This window comes from Anser anser (assembly GCF_964211835.1).
Source record: "Anser anser genome assembly, chromosome: 5".
NCBI classification, from domain to species: domain Eukaryota; kingdom Metazoa; phylum Chordata; class Aves; order Anseriformes; family Anatidae; genus Anser; species Anser anser.
In genome coordinates this window covers 2121274-2139891 of record NC_139725.1, presented here as the reverse complement: position 1 = coordinate 2139891, position 18618 = coordinate 2121274, and the positions used below count along the sequence as shown (strand labels likewise).

General features: G+C 36.5%; 1 protein-coding gene across 1 annotated transcript in view; it reads right to left on the bottom strand.

Moving 5' to 3' along the window:
• Positions 1-18618, bottom strand: part of LOC310901058 (uncharacterized protein) — a 62142-nt gene that overhangs the window by 12253 nt on the left and 31271 nt on the right. Inside the window, exon 4 of the mRNA XM_083840033.1 lies at positions 1-18618. This exon is cut by the window's left edge and continues 12253 nt beyond it; it is cut by the window's right edge and continues 19491 nt beyond it. The gene's annotated coding sequence lies outside the window, so the exon portion shown is untranslated.

Genomic DNA, 18618 nt, shown 5'->3' with positions numbered 1-18618 from the left:
ATACTCTGGCACTGTTCTTGTGCAGCTCATAAGCAGAGCTTGGAAGTCTGCACAGTATGGTCAACTCTACCAATTTCATTCAGATTATCTCCCTGCCTATGTTAAAAAAAAAAAAGTTAACTGCCACTGCTGAAATCAATGGTTGTATAGTAGAGCAACTTAAGCATCGCAGCAGACAAAAAACTCATGATATTTCTAAGCACAATGGCATTTCTGTTCCAGAGGTAAGCATACAGCCAAGGAAGAGACATGAAAATCCTCAAAGTACAGTGGTGGTAAGACAATTTACCCAGTGTGGGAAAAATATCCTGGGTAGCTACCAAGAATATTTGATTTCTCCAGTTTTTAAATTACAATTTAAATTACAATTTAAAAAGCCTATCATGGACTTTTCTTTTAAAGTGTTTTACTCAAACTATAGTGCAGCTATCTTGTTAAACAGCAGTGTAAAAAACAAAGCAAGTTTAATATTAGATTAACAGATGACAGCTCTTCAGAAATATTCTCATTAAATTTGCTAAGAGCACCAGAAACAGGTTTTATGTTTTAAAAATTAAGTTACAGGGAGAGCTTCCTCCCTCTTACTATATCCTTGAGGATCTATGAAATCTATTGTGGGTAGAAGTGTGTTGGCAAAGCAAATGCCAACAAACTGCCTCCCCTCACACATGAGATTGATTTATCAGTTTAATAGAGCTGTAAATTGAGAAAAATGTTCCCCAAACCTTAACAGTGAACTACAAGCAAATAATAGGCAACAAGCGCTGATGCAGAATTGAAAATATAAATACTTGTGAAATACAGCATATCTTACATTTTCCTTTCTGTCAGCAGCCCATGGAGAATCTGACCGCTATGATTTCCAGCTACATGACACAATCCTTCAGTTCTGGTGACAGGGCCTTGTAACATTAATGTGTGGTGCCTTTGCTTTAGTCTGTAGGGAGTACCCATGTGGTATTCATTACATTTTGTTCTATTTAAAACAGAAAGGAGCCAGTACAAAGGAGCTAAAAACAGCACTACAATGCATTAAAACATGAAAAAATCCTCTAGCCATATAGCTAAAATGAAATTCTTTGCACAGTCAGGAGACCCCTACAGATAATTACTTGGTGTTTCTACATGCACTGGAATTCAGAAAGCTACTAATGTCTATAACTGTTTGAACAAGATATAAAGTGCTGTTAATATATTTAATTCTTCTACATTTCCTAGAAAATTCCTTTAGCACTTTTTTCCTCCTTCTAAGTATATCATTATCATACTACCTGCCTTTTTTTTTTTTTTTAAGGCTCTATTTCTGGCATATCATGCCATTTCTGTCTAGAGTTTCTCCTTTAGTCTTAACTACCCTTGCAAATTTAACAGGACATTGCTAATTAACTCCTCTATACTGCGAAATAGAGAAAGCAAGCTACACTGCAGAAGAATAGAATGTTATGTAGCAGCCTGCAGAATACAGTTGCCAGTTGCACACAGGCTTGAACCTGGATATGTCTAAGACAAAGGTTTTCAAGAGATAAATTCTCTTATTCTTATATTTTTGTAAAACAAGATTATCAGTAAGCCCTCAAAACTTCATCCATTATATGAGATTCTATATTTAGGAGTTATTAGAACTAGACAACTCAAGGCATTTTGGAGATAGAAGTTGGGCTGAGGAGGGTTTCAGTTTAGTCCAGTATTCTGCTTCAGTTACTTGAAAATATTTGGCTTGGATTTTTTTGTTTGTTTTTGTTTGTTTTGTTTTGTTCCACATTTGCTTCAACATTGAAGGAAATATGTTTTTTTATTGAAAATTATAGTAGGTTGTCATTGAAAATGGGGTAAGGGAGATTCGAACACTGAAATATCATTAAAATATAACTCTCCTTTTTTGTGGTTGCAACTATTTTGTCAACTAAAAAGTTCAGTCGTTATTTGAAAAGAATAAGCATTTACCTGAATTACCAAGCATTTCTAAGCCTATCACAATTGGAACACCAGACCTGTATTTTGTCTTTCACCAAATGCTAACAATGCAGCAAGGAAAAGGCCCAACGCTCACCATGATCCTGCAATATCTCTGTCACCAGTGAAGATTCTGTAGGCCTTCAAATCCTTTCTCAGAAGCTGTTACTTTAGAAATAAGTCAGTCACATCTTCCACAAGCTTGTCTTTAGTCCAGGGGAAATAAAGTGACATGAATCTTCCAGAACTGAACACATAATATTCATCTTTTGTTCCTGTCATTGCTTTTGTTTTTAAAGCAGTGATAGCCCTCAGTATCTGTTGTAATAGTCAAGAACTCACTCCAGTGTGGTCTTTGCCCTGTCTCCTGCTGCAAGGCAAGGGCAAGAAAACAGAAAGGACACATAAGAATAGTGAGGAGAAAGTGGATTCAGCACATCACATCCAAAATCAGCACATCACATCCATCAGCTTGTTTAAACTCCGCAACACCTTTTAAAGATTGACCTTCATTAGCTCTTGCATACTCTGACCTCTTCAAGGTGTTTAACATGCTCAATTTTATCAAGTTCTGTCTTTTCAATATGATGTCAACTCTAACCCTTCCTACCACAGTCTATAGAAACTTTTACACAATATTTAATTGTAAGTCCAAGCTCTGCATTTACCAAAAATAGAAGGCAAGTAGTGCCAATCTGCCTCAAGTTCAAGAAGAACTTGGTTTTACTACTGAAAAAAAAAAATAATAATCAAGACGTCCCCAAAATGCAAGAGCTTGTCACAGACTATTATGTTCAAAGTCAGCAGTCTTCTGTATTTAAAAGCAATCCAATGTATTTGAGGAGTGCTAGTGTTATTGACATGGAAATGTTTCACTCTTCTGATACTCTAGGAGCATATGCATGTGCAATGTCTATTGAATTAAATGCACTACATGTTTAATATGCATTAAATGTTACTGAAGAAGCAAACACTCAACTCCGAAAATTTACAGCTTTTCTATTTTCCTTGCCTTTCCTTTCTCTATTACAATTGAATCAGCAGGCTGTGCCCTCAGCCTCTCTCTTCCAGAAAAGAAAGACAAATTTATTTTTATACAGTGAAGATAAATATGATCAACTTCAATGAGAAGACTATATCCCATGAAATTAAACTTGTTTACGTACTTCAGTGTTCTAAATTATTGTAGAAACCTGAGACAGCAAATGATCTGCCAAGCAGAGCTGACAGACAGAAGTGATGTGTGCCCCAGCTTCACAGTGATACAGTCTGCATATACCTGATAGCCTTGTCTACTGCTGACTCACAGAACCACATGCTACTTGGAAGCGATATTTCAACGCATCTGGCATCAACTTCTCTAGTTTCTAACACTTTTATCTCAGTACCATGATTAAGAGTAATTAGGTAATGAACTTGAAAGGAAAGAAACTCAGTTCAGTCTAGAACCAATTTAGTGCAAATTTAGCAGGTTTTCAGAAAAAAAAAGTCACTTTCCTAAATCAACATACACATTGGCTAGACCATTAAGAATTTAGAATCTCATTTCAGCCTAAAAAAAAAATATATATATATATATATATATATATATAACCTTCCTGAGCCAAGCCAATAAATAATGCTGTTCAATATGGTCAATAAATAACCAATTTAGGTCCCTTCCAAATCCATTCACAAGTAATCATGTAGGCATTAAGCAGTTTTATAACTGATACCTAATAGCTGCATAATAATACATTTATAAGAGTTAATAATTCCTGTTATGCTAGTAAATGGACTAGCATGGTTCATTATCATCCCTAACAGTCTCTTTATGAACTAAAAGGGAGGCTGTCAGGGAGTGACTAGTATACAACATGAACATGGCTTCTCTAATGCACTGTTTCTCATTGCTGGAGAATAACATTCAAACAGATGTCACAGGTCTGTTGTGTCATGTCATGATAGATTTATTTTCCCAAGTTTTCTCTGAAGAGTGCAGTGACTGCAGCACTAGAACACGGAGAAAATTAGAAGTCTCAAAAAACATATAAAAAAGGTATTATCTATACATACTTTATCCAGCCTATTTTTTTCCCCCATAGTAATGTGCAAAGTTCATTTTCATACATCTGTTAAAGTCTTCAGATTCTCCCCTCACACTGATAGCCTTCAAGCAATTTGCTTTGCAGTTTGAGTTAGATACGAAGTTGTTTCCATTCCGAATAAGGTGCTCAGGACAGAAATGGAGCAGAAGAAAAGAGGTTCCCCCCCAACTCCTCTGCTTCTCAGGCACCAGGTGAGGCTTCTTCCTATAACCTGGTACAGGCTTTGTTCAAACCCCCTTAGCACTTTTCTTCTCGTAACCCCTTGCAGGTCCTAGGAAACAGCTGTAGCACAGTTTTTGTCAGCTACATCCCTGTCTCACCCTTGTGCTATTTCCCTTACACTGCCATATGTTCCTTATGTCAGGGCTGGAAGTAGGGCTGGTGTGAGCCATTACATTAGTTACCCTCCCCACTCTTTGAAAAATAGCCACAGGCAAGGATATTTCTTAAGCCATTTCCTCTCTGCCTTTAGATCCAGTTTATATCAGAGCTGGCAATTTTGCATACAAATCCTTCTCATTTAATTTCTAGAAAAAGTTCCTTGGCATTGATTATGTACAGATCCCATTTTTCCCCTACTGTGTGCTAAAACTTCTACAGAAGTGCTTAAAAATCCTCCCCACTCAAGCTTCTCTTTGTATATCAAAGTGGAAAAAAGCATTTTAAAAACTGAAGGTCACAGAAGTTTGAGGCAATTTAACCGGTACACTGAATGTAAAGAATCTAGAAGGGAAAAAAAAATATAGCTAAGACAATCGAGAATAGCAGATATGCATCTGAAGTAGATGACTAACAGCTCTTCATGTCATCAATGCAGAACATCAGCAGTACCCTGGACACAGGCTAGTCCAGCCACAAGTGGCCACTCTGCTGCAAGGGATGTGACTCACCATCCCTCTGATGCCTCGTAGAACCACCTTGGGTGATTCTGAAGGGAATTATCATATTTTTACTGACAAGGCATATAGAAGATATGAAAAAGAGACAATACTGCATCAATGTCAATAGCAATAGAAATGATTTGCTTAATCTGCCAGTAGCCTGAGGTAGAGAATGTCACTGAAAGCTTACCTTCATAATATTGCATTTGCAGGCAAAGCCTGTCATATGCCAGTCTCATTTGTGGTTTCATATCTCTAAATCTGCCACAGAAAAAGTTTCATTAAAAGTAACTGACAATTCCACTCCCTTCCTTGTCACCATCTTAGCCTGAATCCCAGTCAATTACAGACATATTGAAATCATCCGACTTGGAATAGATTTTTTTCCTCATGGAAAAAAAAAAAATTAAGAAGTGTTCAAGCCCTGCTTGCCTAGGTCCCAGCGAGGGGTTATAGTGGGGTTACTATGCATGGACTTGCTTTGTGGCCAGCCCAGCAGCCCCACAGCTCCGGGCTGTGCTCTGGAAGGATCTGCCCTCCTGCTCATCCCACCAGCGAGCCACAGGCACCAGCTGGCAGGGCACTCTCTGGGCATCCAGGCAATTGTCCAGACTTGTTTTGGTATGGCTTGGCCTGTTTTCTCCCATCCCCATAGGCTTGAGATGGGAAAATGAACAAAGGCTATGAAATTCAATGGGAAGAGATGTCCCTTGATGTTCCTTCCTGTTTTGGGAAAGCAAAGAGTAGGAAAGGTTCCTTGTTCTTTCTTTTTTTTTTTTTTTCCCAGCTAAAACAGAAATAGGATTTTGGCTTTGTTTTCTTTGCATGTCAATGCCATGAGCACAATAAAACAGCTTTCCTAGGGCAGGGCATGGTTTTTCACTTGCTACTTAAGATAGCCTGATTTTTGAGCTTTACATTGCTCAGCTGAACTGATTTTAGTGGAAATTCTGCCTGAGTGAACAATTAGCTGTCCAAGCTGAAGTTGAATGAGCCCCCATTTTATACATCCTATTTATTTGAATCTACCTTTTCATAAATTAACAGTGGTTTAAATATCAGAAGCTTTCAAATAAGTAACAGTCAGTAGAAAAGCAATAACAGAGAGAACAGTTGAATGAGGAAGAAAATGAGCAGTGTATGACAAACAAGGTCCTCTCCATATCTACAGTTTTTGTGATGTGATATCAAGATGGTGACTTACATGACTAGCGAGTATTTTAAATAAAACAGGCTCCCTTTTTGTTTAAAGAATAATGTTTCTTAAAGATGATTCCAGAGTTCCTCACCAGCAACGTGTTTATGAACGGAATTAATTTTGCTGAATTTAACAAGTAATCATCAGTCACTCAAAACAGGTCCCCCAGAGAATCAAACAACCAGGGAAACTTCACATAACTCTAGAATTTATGTGCTGAAAATATGCATGAGGCAATTCAGACCAATTCTAGGATGTTTTAAGCCATAAAGTCTGCTCTCAGCTATTGTAGATCATTGGCTCTGCTTTACAAGAAACATTGTTTTACAGGTTTGTAACTCAGCTATAAAAATGTGCTCCAGGCTAAGGCTCAGTATAAAAAGGTCTCTGCTAAAGGGTAGTGTTTTCATTACAACTTTTATCTACTTTGTTTAGCTATTGTAGGTATTTTAAAAAAATCTCCTTCCACTGTAAAATTTTACCAATGTCAGAGGTTTATTTATCCTCTAAAAACTGCAAGGAAGAGAAAATTAATTCAGATTTTGTGTATGCAAATACCAGAACTATGCTTTAGTTGGGCAAGGTTTTAGATTTTTAAGATAATGTGTGGAACTCATTTTTAAGAGCTGTCATTTCCTGTGAACTTCATACCCTACAAAACGATTAGTTTAAAAAAGTATATGAAGTACTAAAAGGTATGGTCAGAGACAACACCAATCATACTTAGATTATAGATAAAATGAAAAGTTTTCAGAAATGTTAACCAACTGTTGAAGCAACTTGCTCAGATTCTCTTGTGAGATTTTGTTCTTTATAAATAGGTGACCCAAAGCTTGTACAGAAGTTGAATACCTGACAGAAAATAATCTTCACAGATCTCCAGCCTGCATTACAAGTCAAGCTAGACAACTTTAACAGGAACTGGTGATCTCAAAGTCTATGAAATTATTAAGAACTGGATACATAAAGAGAAACAATCTTGAGAAAAGTGTTGAGAAAAGTGCTGTGCATACAGATCTATGTTCAGAAAAAAATTATACAATACTTCAAAACAATCAGAACGTCAGCTCATGAGATTCAGCCTAGCACTGTGTATAAATCTCCACCTTTGCAAACACGTGATTTTTTCCAGTTCACAGGCAAACACTTTTAGATGTATTTTGCTAAACATAATTTGAAAGAAAAAGCCAGGCTGAAATACCTGTGACCCTCCCAATGAGCCTTGTATGTGCAAGGTTGGAACTAACTTCCCATTCTGACTTTCAGCTCAGTGATCATCACTGAAGTCAGATTTATAGCAGGCAAAGCACAGAAACTTTCGCTCAGTTTTACATTTAACTATTCGGCTCATAAAAGCTAAAGCTTAAACCATAAGGAAAAAAATAAGTATAGAATTAAGTTACATGAAACTACAGTGAAGACAGCTTTTTTGTTTGTTTCTAGCTACTGTAGACATGTTTTTTTCCCCAGTCCTATCCAGGCCAGGTGAGGGAAATTACTGTATTTTGCTACCTTTCTAGACAGATGAGGCTATACTGTTGACTGGATAGTGCTATACAGTAAGTATACTTCATGAAGGGCACATGCCTCAGAGATCCTGGACATCCATAGCACATACACATTGTAGTTATAATACCATGCTCTTCGTCATTTGGGAGTGAAAATTTCTGGGCTTATTGTTCATTTACTATAAAGTTTTTCTAGGCATAAATGGTCGAGTTAAAATTTCCAGAAACAGAGATAGTGCATCTACAAACTGTGGATGTCTAAGACAACTCAGAGAACACAGTTCTAGTTCTAATGGTTATATGAGTAGTTCAAAGTAGATTAGCTTTTTTTTTTCTCCCCCCCTCCTGAGGTTCACAAGAGTATTTTATACATCTTTCAGAATAACACTGCCAGTGTTAAAGGACAACCCACTCATAAGCTGCTATTCCAATACCCTACAGTAATATTTCCCTGATGTTTTCTACCAACCTTCAAAATACCTTGTGGCCAACAAACACAATCACCATTTAAGTGTTCATGGATCAATAGCGAGATGCTTATGCCTTCTTAAACCAGCAACATTATGAAGGCCATTATGTACTTCCACTTTAGCCTAATTTTGGCTGACAGCTCTTATCAGTCCAGCTCAGAGCAGTAAACCAATCATTTTTAGAAAATCCAGATGGGCAATTCATGACCTAGTGGACAACAGAGCTCAGAGGTCTTTGGGTAGAGGGCTCACTTTAACCTGCTCAGTTAAAACATTGGCCATACAGGTTTGACAAATTTACATGCAGGACTGTTCCCACAAATTGGAGTGCTGGACAACACTGGGCAGAGACTTCCCCACCATGATTAAGGAAACTCAAGTGCAAAGATGGAAGGAGCAGAAAATATCCCTCATTCATTTTATTTCCCATTTCTGTTGGTTTTGTACATTGTATCTGGACAATGTTTTAAACTACCCTGTTATTAAGCCTTTTTCTGCTCAGTGAGGAGGACATAAATTTAATCACTAGGATGAAGTTACAGCTGAGTTAAAAAGCTCAGCCCCACCAGGGATGAGAAGCATTTATCCAATTATCTTTCAGAGGGTGTTTTGCACAACCACCACTCCCCTAACAACAAGGCTAAAATGACAGTGGTGCATGGACTAAAACACACCCTTCCTGCTTAATTCAATTCCTCAGTCTCATCAGCAATGGAATGCAAGTACAGGTTCTATTTGTACTGATGTGAACAGACGCACACAAATATAAATGACTCATAGGAGAGACTCAAGGACCTATGAGACAGTAATACTATATCTAACTTCGGAAACACTCCATGATTTGTATCTTTTCTTTCAATGTCAATGGAAATAATGAAAGTTAATACTATGTGTACTGATGGTTCCTGGCAGTTTTGACCTTTAAAAAAATAGAACTTGGATTTACAGATGACAAAATTCACTGCAAGTGCACCACACAACAGTAGGCTTCTGACTTTTAGCCTCACTAAGATTTACTGGCCAATACAGTAAAGATTTACTTAGCCAATACAGTAATATTTTAACACCCACAGGAAGTGAAGTTTTATTAACAAACACCCCTTTCTGCATTTTTTTTAACCAGTAACTCCTGAGACCTTTTTCTGCCTTTTAAATCATGTTAACTAACATGATGTAAATTTGTAGCATTTTCTCATAAGACTCATTAGCATTACACATTGCAAATCTAATAGTAAGGCCTTTTCAGTTGTACGTATAGTACAAATATAAACATGAAGCAAATGTGGACTGCCTGATAATAAACTCGTGCCATTAATGACTCCTGAATAACTAATTTAAATGTTTATCCAACAATATTTCCTTTTGAGTGTACTTCCCTTACTAAAATTCACCTGAGTTACAGCTGTAGATGTCTGTGTAACAAATTCATTGTATTTTGAAGAAATATGTTCTGCTTACTCATACTACAGTAGAACTTCTCAAATCCAGAACACTTATAGCTTCACAGTACTTAAAGCTTACAATTATTAACAATTAAAAATAAAAAATAAGAATCTTACAATTCTTACAACCATTAACCTTACAGCTAAGCACTTGCATTGCAGGCACAGCCAACAATTGTTACCTGCAATCATGCACTTGGCAGTATTGCTGTGGGGATCAACTGTGAGACTAACGGTTAAAAATAAGTACTGGAGACATCTCACTTGTAAATTGGGACAGCAGCTATCACCATAGACCTACAGAGCATTTGTACACCAAAAAGAGCAAACCTTTTTTTGGAAATCAGTTATTATACATACAGGATGCTGATTTTACAATCAATACAAATAAACAAGGTTTGGACTAGATAAGTGATGCAGCATATTGAACCAGACCTGGCAGTGGCAGTGTCAGAATTTTATTTTCTAACCCCCCTTCACCTCTCTCCCTACCCTCCACTTAAAAAAAAAAAAAAAACACAACCACAGCTGTTCTAGCTTTCCTAGCTTTTCCTCTGAACTATCTGAGACTTGGAGAAAGAGACATTTTCTGTTCTCTTCACACAAATCATTTGAATATCATACTTTTTTCTTGACATGTGTGGCCATGACAGGAAGTGAATAGATTAAAAAGTGACATTCCTCTTTCCTGCCTGCCATTAAGTCCTCATTCTGGTTCCTAAAGATAAACAGTTATAATCAAACTCAACACACTGTACTGCTGTGGTTTTGTTTTTTTCTGTCTTTTGTCAATGCTTACTATGTATTTGATACTGCAAATCCTGGGCACTGGCTCCTAACATCCAAAGATTAGCTGAAAATCCTGCCTTGCTTGCCTGTATCCAGAATGCTTTTTTCAGTGCTTCATATTGCTTAGAGCCATTTACTGACCATACTCCGTGATCCAACAGAAAGCTCTTTCACACATTTCTCCCCATTCAGTGGGGAGAAAAATTATTTTATTGAAAACAAAAGCTTATTTAACTTTTTGCTTTGGCACCGTACTACTGAAAGTTTTTTTGCCTTCATAATATATCACTGCTGTATTTTATTTACAACAGAATTTGTTCCAAAGATCAGTGATTAAAATAAAATATGCTTTAGGCTAAAGAATCATAAATTTTCAGATCTTGCCCAACTAGCTTTTCCAAGGTGTTATGTACGTGATATTTTATTAAAAGGCAACTTGAACAAAACACCTTCAGCATTCCAGAAAGCTTATGAAGTCCAGCTTCTGTTCAATTACACTGAAAACAATGCATTGCATATTTCTATATGTCTGAATTTGCTTCTAGTTGCTGCCAAACTTCACTTTTCTTCCAGTTAAATACCCCTCACAGTCAAACCTGAAAGAACTCCTAGTACAGCATGTAGCCTCTGGACTCCCAAGTCAGCAGGAGGTCTTCTCAGTGACTTGAATACGCTTTAAATCATATCTTATAAAAGACTGTTGAAAGCTAACTTTCCTTTGCTATAGTGTGGCCCCAAAGGCCTCCAGAACTGAAGTACTATAAAAAATAACTTTCACTTACGACGTGTATCATTTTTTTTTTTTTTATGTATTAAGGCACTTCTAAAGTAATTTATAAATATTTAAAATGTGAGCAACTTGATCTTGATAACTGAGCAAATATACATGCAACAATGTGAAACCTTTGTGTCTTTGACTGCTATGGTCAATTTATGTCCAATCATCAACTGCAAATGAAAATACATTTTCAAGGCAGCACCTAACCATCTCAATGACTCCCAAAGGAATTTTTCTTTAAGCCTCACTTCTTTAAAAGAGAGACAGATGCCTAGCTTCAGAAAGACAGGAAGTCTAAGGGAAGTTGGTAGTAACATTGCATTCAGAATTCAATACATATTTAATCACTTGTCTGAAAAGATAAGCCCAGCAGTACCCTATTCATATTTCTAGAAGCTACTTGGATGTCTCTGGAAAGTTGCATTCTGAAAGAGATAAACCCCAAAATTCCTCTTTCCTTTATTTTCATTTACAGCTGCATCCCTGATGGTATCACCATTAACATCAGCAGCAGTCATGTAAAACTGTCTTAGTTTCAAAGGTCTTCTGGTGGGAGCATTCTCCTGTACCATTCTCTAGCTCTGTAACAACAGCTGTTGCTGGTTCAGCAGACATAGTTCATACTGGTATAAGACACTCAGCAGAAGATGAAGTGTGACATTAAAATAAAAATCTCAGTAGTAAGAAAATTTCTGAATATTAGTAAAAAAAAACTTAAAGTAGTATTTGAAGGATGATCACACACTCACCAAGTTCCAAAGCTACGGTGTTATTCCCAGTGCACACCATATTTCAAAGTTCAGCAAAATACCATGAAAAGACCTGAGATTTCAGAAGCAGCATGCTAGATGCCAATCACTACACAGGCTTTTGGATATTTGTACTTCATTGTTACGAGGTTCAGTAACTATTTTCTTAACTTACCTAGCCGTTTCTGTGCAAAAACCACAGGATAATATGGATCCAATATCTGCTTCTGAAGCTTAATCCTAAGAACTGAAGAATGTGCTGGTTGCTGATCAGCAAAATGTATAATAAGCATGGTCTTAACTCTGTAGAAGACTAATGTTTTATTGAATCAGATCTTAAGTTAACAATCTAAGTCAAGCTTTAAGGAGTTACAGTATGACAATACTATGAACAATCTTTGGACATGTCTAAGAAGGAGAAAGAATGTTTCTTATTTTTTGCTGGTATTTGCTCATTTTTGTGTTATAAAAATATGTCGACAGCATTGCGGCCATTAAATTCGAGAGTGAAGGAACTTCACTCTTCACAATAAAAGAATGCTTCCAAAACTGAATAAATGATATTGTTCAATAACATCCACTGTTTAATAGTGGGTATTACTTAATATTGATTTAACTGTGTGACAGAGAAAAATATCATTGAGAATTCTGATTTGATTCTATCCCTTAAGGACCAGAACCTGCTCCCCTAAGAAATGACTGCAAATGCTCATTCCTTGATATGTGTCTCTGACTACAGGTAGTCAGAACTGTCAGGCTGAATTACAGGTTCAAACAGGATTATAAAGTTCTGCTCTGCAGAGGTAGCAACTTTAGTGGTTCACATTCAGAAACAAAAAAGGAGAATATTGTTTTCAAGGCACTGCTTAGTCTGAGCCAGAATATAACTGAATTATATTTTAACCTAAAATCAGTCCCATAAAAGTAAATTAATACAGTTTTTGCAATCTGTTTCACCTTCTGTAGCATGGTGCTGGGGAACAGATCCATCTCTCTCTGTCCCATGATATCGACTGGCAAGTAGAGATTGCTGAAAATGCAGGCCACATCACTATCTTACTATTATTCCCTTCATAGTAATTCAGAAAAAAAAAAAAGGTTTGGAAAAATAAACAAAACTATAGCCCACAAAGATATTATTCGTTTCTTATCTTGACTGAAATGTAGTATACCAGGCACCTACCAGCCCCTGTACCACAGGAGACAAGAGACTACTAAAATAGATGCAAGAACCAGCAAGGAAAAATAGTAAGTAAGGTAACAAAAGTAAATATATAAATTATGGAAAGAAAGCTAAAACTCAATATGTTGCTTTTGTGAAAGACTGTGCTCTGTTTTAAAAACAGAGTAGTTTTTGCTGAATGTTTAATTATCTATAGACTGTCAAAGAATAATTCCAGACCATCTGGTGCCTATTCTGTAACTTGATCTAGAAACCTCTAGCTCAAAAATAATCCCTGTGGGTAGGCACAAACATACACACCACAATCTCATCAGCAAATTTCTGATATACAATTTATATAAAAATATGCCATCTTTACCTCCTGGGAAATCAGAGAGAAAAAAGAAAAGCAAACCTTCTGGTGAAATACCAAAATATTAGAAACAATGGGAGAAACAAGGTATTTCTCAAAAGATCAACATCAAAAAGGAAGGTTTTGTTAGACCAAAAAGCTTGATGATCAGCTTTAGTTTCTAAATATTAGGAGATGCAGTTATTTGACCATGTCAGATAAACACCGTAATGATGAAGACAAACCTGAGTTTTTACAAGAAGCTTAAAATAATACTTACAATACTGGCAGCCCCCATCATCACACTGGAAAAAAATAGATCACCACACAAAGTGGACAACAGTTGTCCTAAAACTGAACTTGGAATAATACCGTATTTAATAGTTATAAGTACAGAACACTGAAATATATGACATGGTCTTTAAAAACACTTTTAAGCAATAGGAAACAAAAAGGCAACTCTTAGCACAGATCTTGGTCATCAGGATTAGTACAAAGAAAACTGAAATCATTGTAGATAGTTACTAGTCAAAAACTTGTTTTAAAAAAGATTATGTTGGATCACAAAAGCTTCCTCTCTGCTTCTGTACTGGGAATGGGAGAATTAACAAGATGTATCTTAGAACCAGAAATGTAATTCAAGTGAGATCTGAACAACAGTCCAGTTGATGCAGTATCTTCAAGGGTGAGCAGCAAATAATGTTTTGGAGATGATATAAAAAGCCTTTATTAAGCAATTAACATACAATCTGAAAGAAATCTTTGCAGCTAAGAATCAGAGGAGACCTTTCTGGAGTATATTTTCTAGTTTTTAATAAAAGTTGTACTCCAGAAATCTGAAGAATGAGAACTGAAAGCATTAGTGAGTACATATTGGCATTGGAAACGGTTTCCAGGAAAAAGAAAAAAAAAAAAAGCTATACGATACCAAAATAATGTCTGCCAAACTACTGGGGAAGAGGGGGGGAACACCAGAAGTTCTGGAAGTCAGAAATGAAGATGTATCCATAACCATCCCTAACCTGGCCTATGACCGATACGAGCAGGCAAAAACTTACCAGTGGTTGTTAGAGGCAAAATTTCCTTCTTCTTCCTTCTTGTCAGGAAGTGCAGCCTGTGCTCATAGCCTAAGATATTGTGGAGTATGTTTTCCCATTTAGACTGTGGCAGCATCTGGCTCTGCACATGGTGACACTGTATTTCAAGCATGAAATACACTTTCTTATAACCTTAGGTAAGTTGTGAACTACAAATGTGGTATTCAGAGATGTTCAAAAACTGGGAAATTGTTTTTAGTAAAATCTGTTGAAAACTTCTCATTTTCACAAAATATTGACAGCATAAATAAGTCAAGATCCATTTCAAGTCTCTTTCAATGTTCAACATAAATTTAAAATATGCCTGTACTACAGCAGTGCACCTGCATCCAAAAAACCAGTTTTAAATGGCATACAAGTTATCTTTGAGGAAGGAGTAAATAGAATAGAAGAGAGATTTAAGACCCCAAAGACTGTTTATATATGCAAACAGACTTGCCTCAAGACTAATTAGATTTTTGCACTTCTTTCTCTAATTGTCCTTAAATGCTGAATAAGATTAAATATCTGTCACAGCCATCATGTTTGTAGATTCTTTCTAGCTATATGAAACATATTACTCTGCTTAAGTATGATGCAGCAGACACTACAGTCAAGGTTTTCTGATTTATTGATCTATAAGGATGACGAATGTTGTAATTTATGCACACGCACACAAATAAACCCCCAATGGTTTCATACTCATTTGATTTCCTGGAAAAGTTCACAGAGGAAACATGACATGGGTCATCCCACAGAATACCTTTAAATGTTTCCAGTCTGCTCTGTTGCATTCCACAGATCTGAGGACAAATTCCAGAAGAACTCACCACGAGCCATGGCTTGTTTATATTGGCAATGCAGCCACAAATATGGTGCAGAACAAGCAAACATCCTGCCTTTCCTTCCTGAAAGAGTGCCACCATTTACAGAAAATGTGAACAGAAAGTTCAAATATTGAACCAGGTATTCAAATTAGCCCTGGAAGCCATTAAACGTGTGTGCTACAATGGCCCATGTCACTGGTATTATAAGATGTCTGTGTGGAAAACGGGCCTGACAGTATTTTTTTTTCTGCATTCACTGTTTCTTCCTTTACAATGTTACAGAAAATGTTACTTCAATAAGACCAAAAAAACAATAATAATGTAATAACATATATACAATATTTAAACCAGCTTTATGCTTCAAAAGGAATTCAAGTTCAACTTTTTAAATGACAGCTTCAAAAAGACAATGACTACATAAGAACATAAGGAAAAGAAAACAATGGGGAAAAAAACAGAACTTCAGGTCACTGGCCTCCTAACTACATACACTTAGGAATCGAAGAAGCAGTCGGATCACTTTAGAATGTATCTGTCTATATATCTATTTTAGTAAGCTAGAGTCAATTGATAAGGTTATGACTTCAAGCTAAAGTAACACTAGCAAAAATTGCTTAAACACTAAAACAAAAAAAAAAAACCTCTAAACATCCCTCTCAGAGTGAGTCCAGACATTCTCTCCAGCTGTACCATTTTTTCTGTAAATGGTTTTGTTGTTTTCTCAATTTACTTTGCTTACAATGGATCTTGCTTTTGAAAATCCAGCCTCTGCAAATATGTTTGATTCCAAAAAATAAAAATAAAGAGAGCAAAAGTCATCACCTCCATAACAGAAACGTAAAAGACAAACGTAAAAATGTCTGTTAAGCAATCCTATTTTACCTACTTACCTAGATATCTCCAATTTTTTCACTATACAATCACAAATAAGCAAAGGCACTATGACAAACCCAGCAACTGGGAACAATTTACAGCAAATGCTCCACACTTGAACATTTAATCACTTGATGGAGGCCAGTCAGAGAATATTTACTTTTTGTTTCTACCATATAAAATTGAGCTTATAATGAAAAGTGTGGCTGTGCTTTGAAACCTGGAGGGAAAAATCACTCCTTTAAAATGGGGGTTGAAATTTACTGCAGCCACTTGTGAATTTAATACCTAGAATTATCAGTTAAGGTGTGCTTGAGTGTAAGAAAATATCTGCTGCCTTCATTAGGTTCCGTTACATCTTATCTATTTACAAATATATCTTTGTGGCTTCTACAACTCTGACATGCACTTTATAGGGATAGCAATACTCCCATCATCTCACACTCTCTGTAAAAAGAATAATGGACAAACTGACACATAATGCAATGAGATAATTCTGCCAAAGGTTCTAGTGATATAAGACACAGAAACAAAGCCCTGGAAGCAATGTTACAGTTAAGAGTATCTCACTACTTTTGCGATAAACTCTGATGTATAGTTCAGGCATTCTAAACTGTAAGAGGCTCCAACTTCTAAAAGAACAGGCTGGACATAGATCCTTACACACAAAAGAAGAGCAAATAATAGATCACATCATTTGGAACCAAGTGGTGAACAACGAATATGCAGCTATTTCAAGGCTATGGACTTTGGAAGTAGCAATTAGCTGCTTCCTTTGGCTGCATACTTCCTGAAAAATTAGTGGTTTTTTTTTATTATTATTATTGCTGGTGTTTTTTGTTGTTTTTTTTTGTTGTTTATTTTTTAATGAAATGACAGTTGTTCCATGCAATTATGTCCACACACATTTCTTAGCAGATGGTCAAGGCATCTGTGCTGTTTTAAACTTGCTTCAGAATTTTAACAGGTTCACTTGATGGATCTGCAGTCTTTCATTTACTTTGGCATACTAATTTCATCACTCCCAGCAATGGTTTTACTCAGAACTTCATATATATGCCACAACTTGACAGCTATACAATTTACTTTTACGACCAGCAGAACTAAATGTACTTATGTTCCATTATACTTACCGAAGTCTGTCTTGGCCTGAGATTATAAGACCATTAATTTATATATATATATTTAAAGATCAAGCTTAAAACTTACCTTTTTTTTTCTCATTTTAAAAGGACTTTATTTCTAATGCTTGATTTAAGGAGCACTTTCCTTTTGCAAGGCAAGCTGATGCAGACTAGCATTAATGATTGTTTGGTACACTTTCATTGCATTTATCTTACCATTTGAGTTCTTCAGCATGTATGACAACTGAGCCCAAGTCCCATGTGGGACCTTTACAACTAAATACCAGCTGCAAATAAAAACAGAGCAGGTTCTTTTCAGAATGTGATGATATGGCCCAGTAGTGTCAGTGGTGCAGGGTGCATTTTCATCAGCAGAAAACACATACCAGTGTTTTTAGCCATAGGATAGGCAAAAGGCTTGTATATTCAATGAGCTACATAATTCCAGTAGTATTTCTGGTTCATTCTGTACTAGAAAGGACATTCTTGCAGGGGACATCCTCCCAAATCTCGTTTATGAATATCCCTGTTGCAAAAAAGTGCCTCCATTTATTGTATAACAGCAGGTAAAGCATAATCACACATGATCACTCATTAGGCTCACAGTATTTTGAGATAACATTAACATGGAACTGTAAGAGATGGACAATCACACTTGTAACCACCTTTTTTTCCTATTTCAGTGACAGATATATGATAAGTGGCTGTATCCTGAGAAAACTTCTACTTCCCCCCTTCTTTCTGAGCGCTCCTGAGCACTTTTTTTTTTTTAAGATGTAATCCAAACCCTGTTAAACTTAATAGAGATTTCCACAAACCTCAGCAAGCTTTGAATCACACCTATAAATTAAATTCTGACCCCTTTTAATAGCGTGCACAGGATTTATAGTCTACAGCAAAAACAACGCAAAAAAGAAAGCCACAGAACAAAAATCTGTGAATCACCTTGCTCAGCCTTCTTCAGTTTTGGAGTTCCCTCTGGCAGTAAGGGAATTCCTCTTCCACTTGCACTTCTCAACTATAGTGTTCAATGCCAAGAGAAATGGTGTGTGACTACAGAAATACCACATCCCATTTATTCCCAGTTGCAAAGAGCAATAGACAACAGCCTTGCAGAGGACATCAAGCCAGAGCAAGAGGTTTGAGAGTTACACTTGATTTTCTGGGGGGGGGAAACATGAGGTGGCTTAACGATACCTCTTTAAGTCCCAGGCAATTGTACAATATAATATCCTTACTGAAAAAAGGATTGCAGCCCAACACTCCACCATCACACCTATAAAGTTACTTGCCCCCATGTTAGCACTGGTGTGGCTGAACAGCTGTGCTGATTTGATTTAGTAGCATTT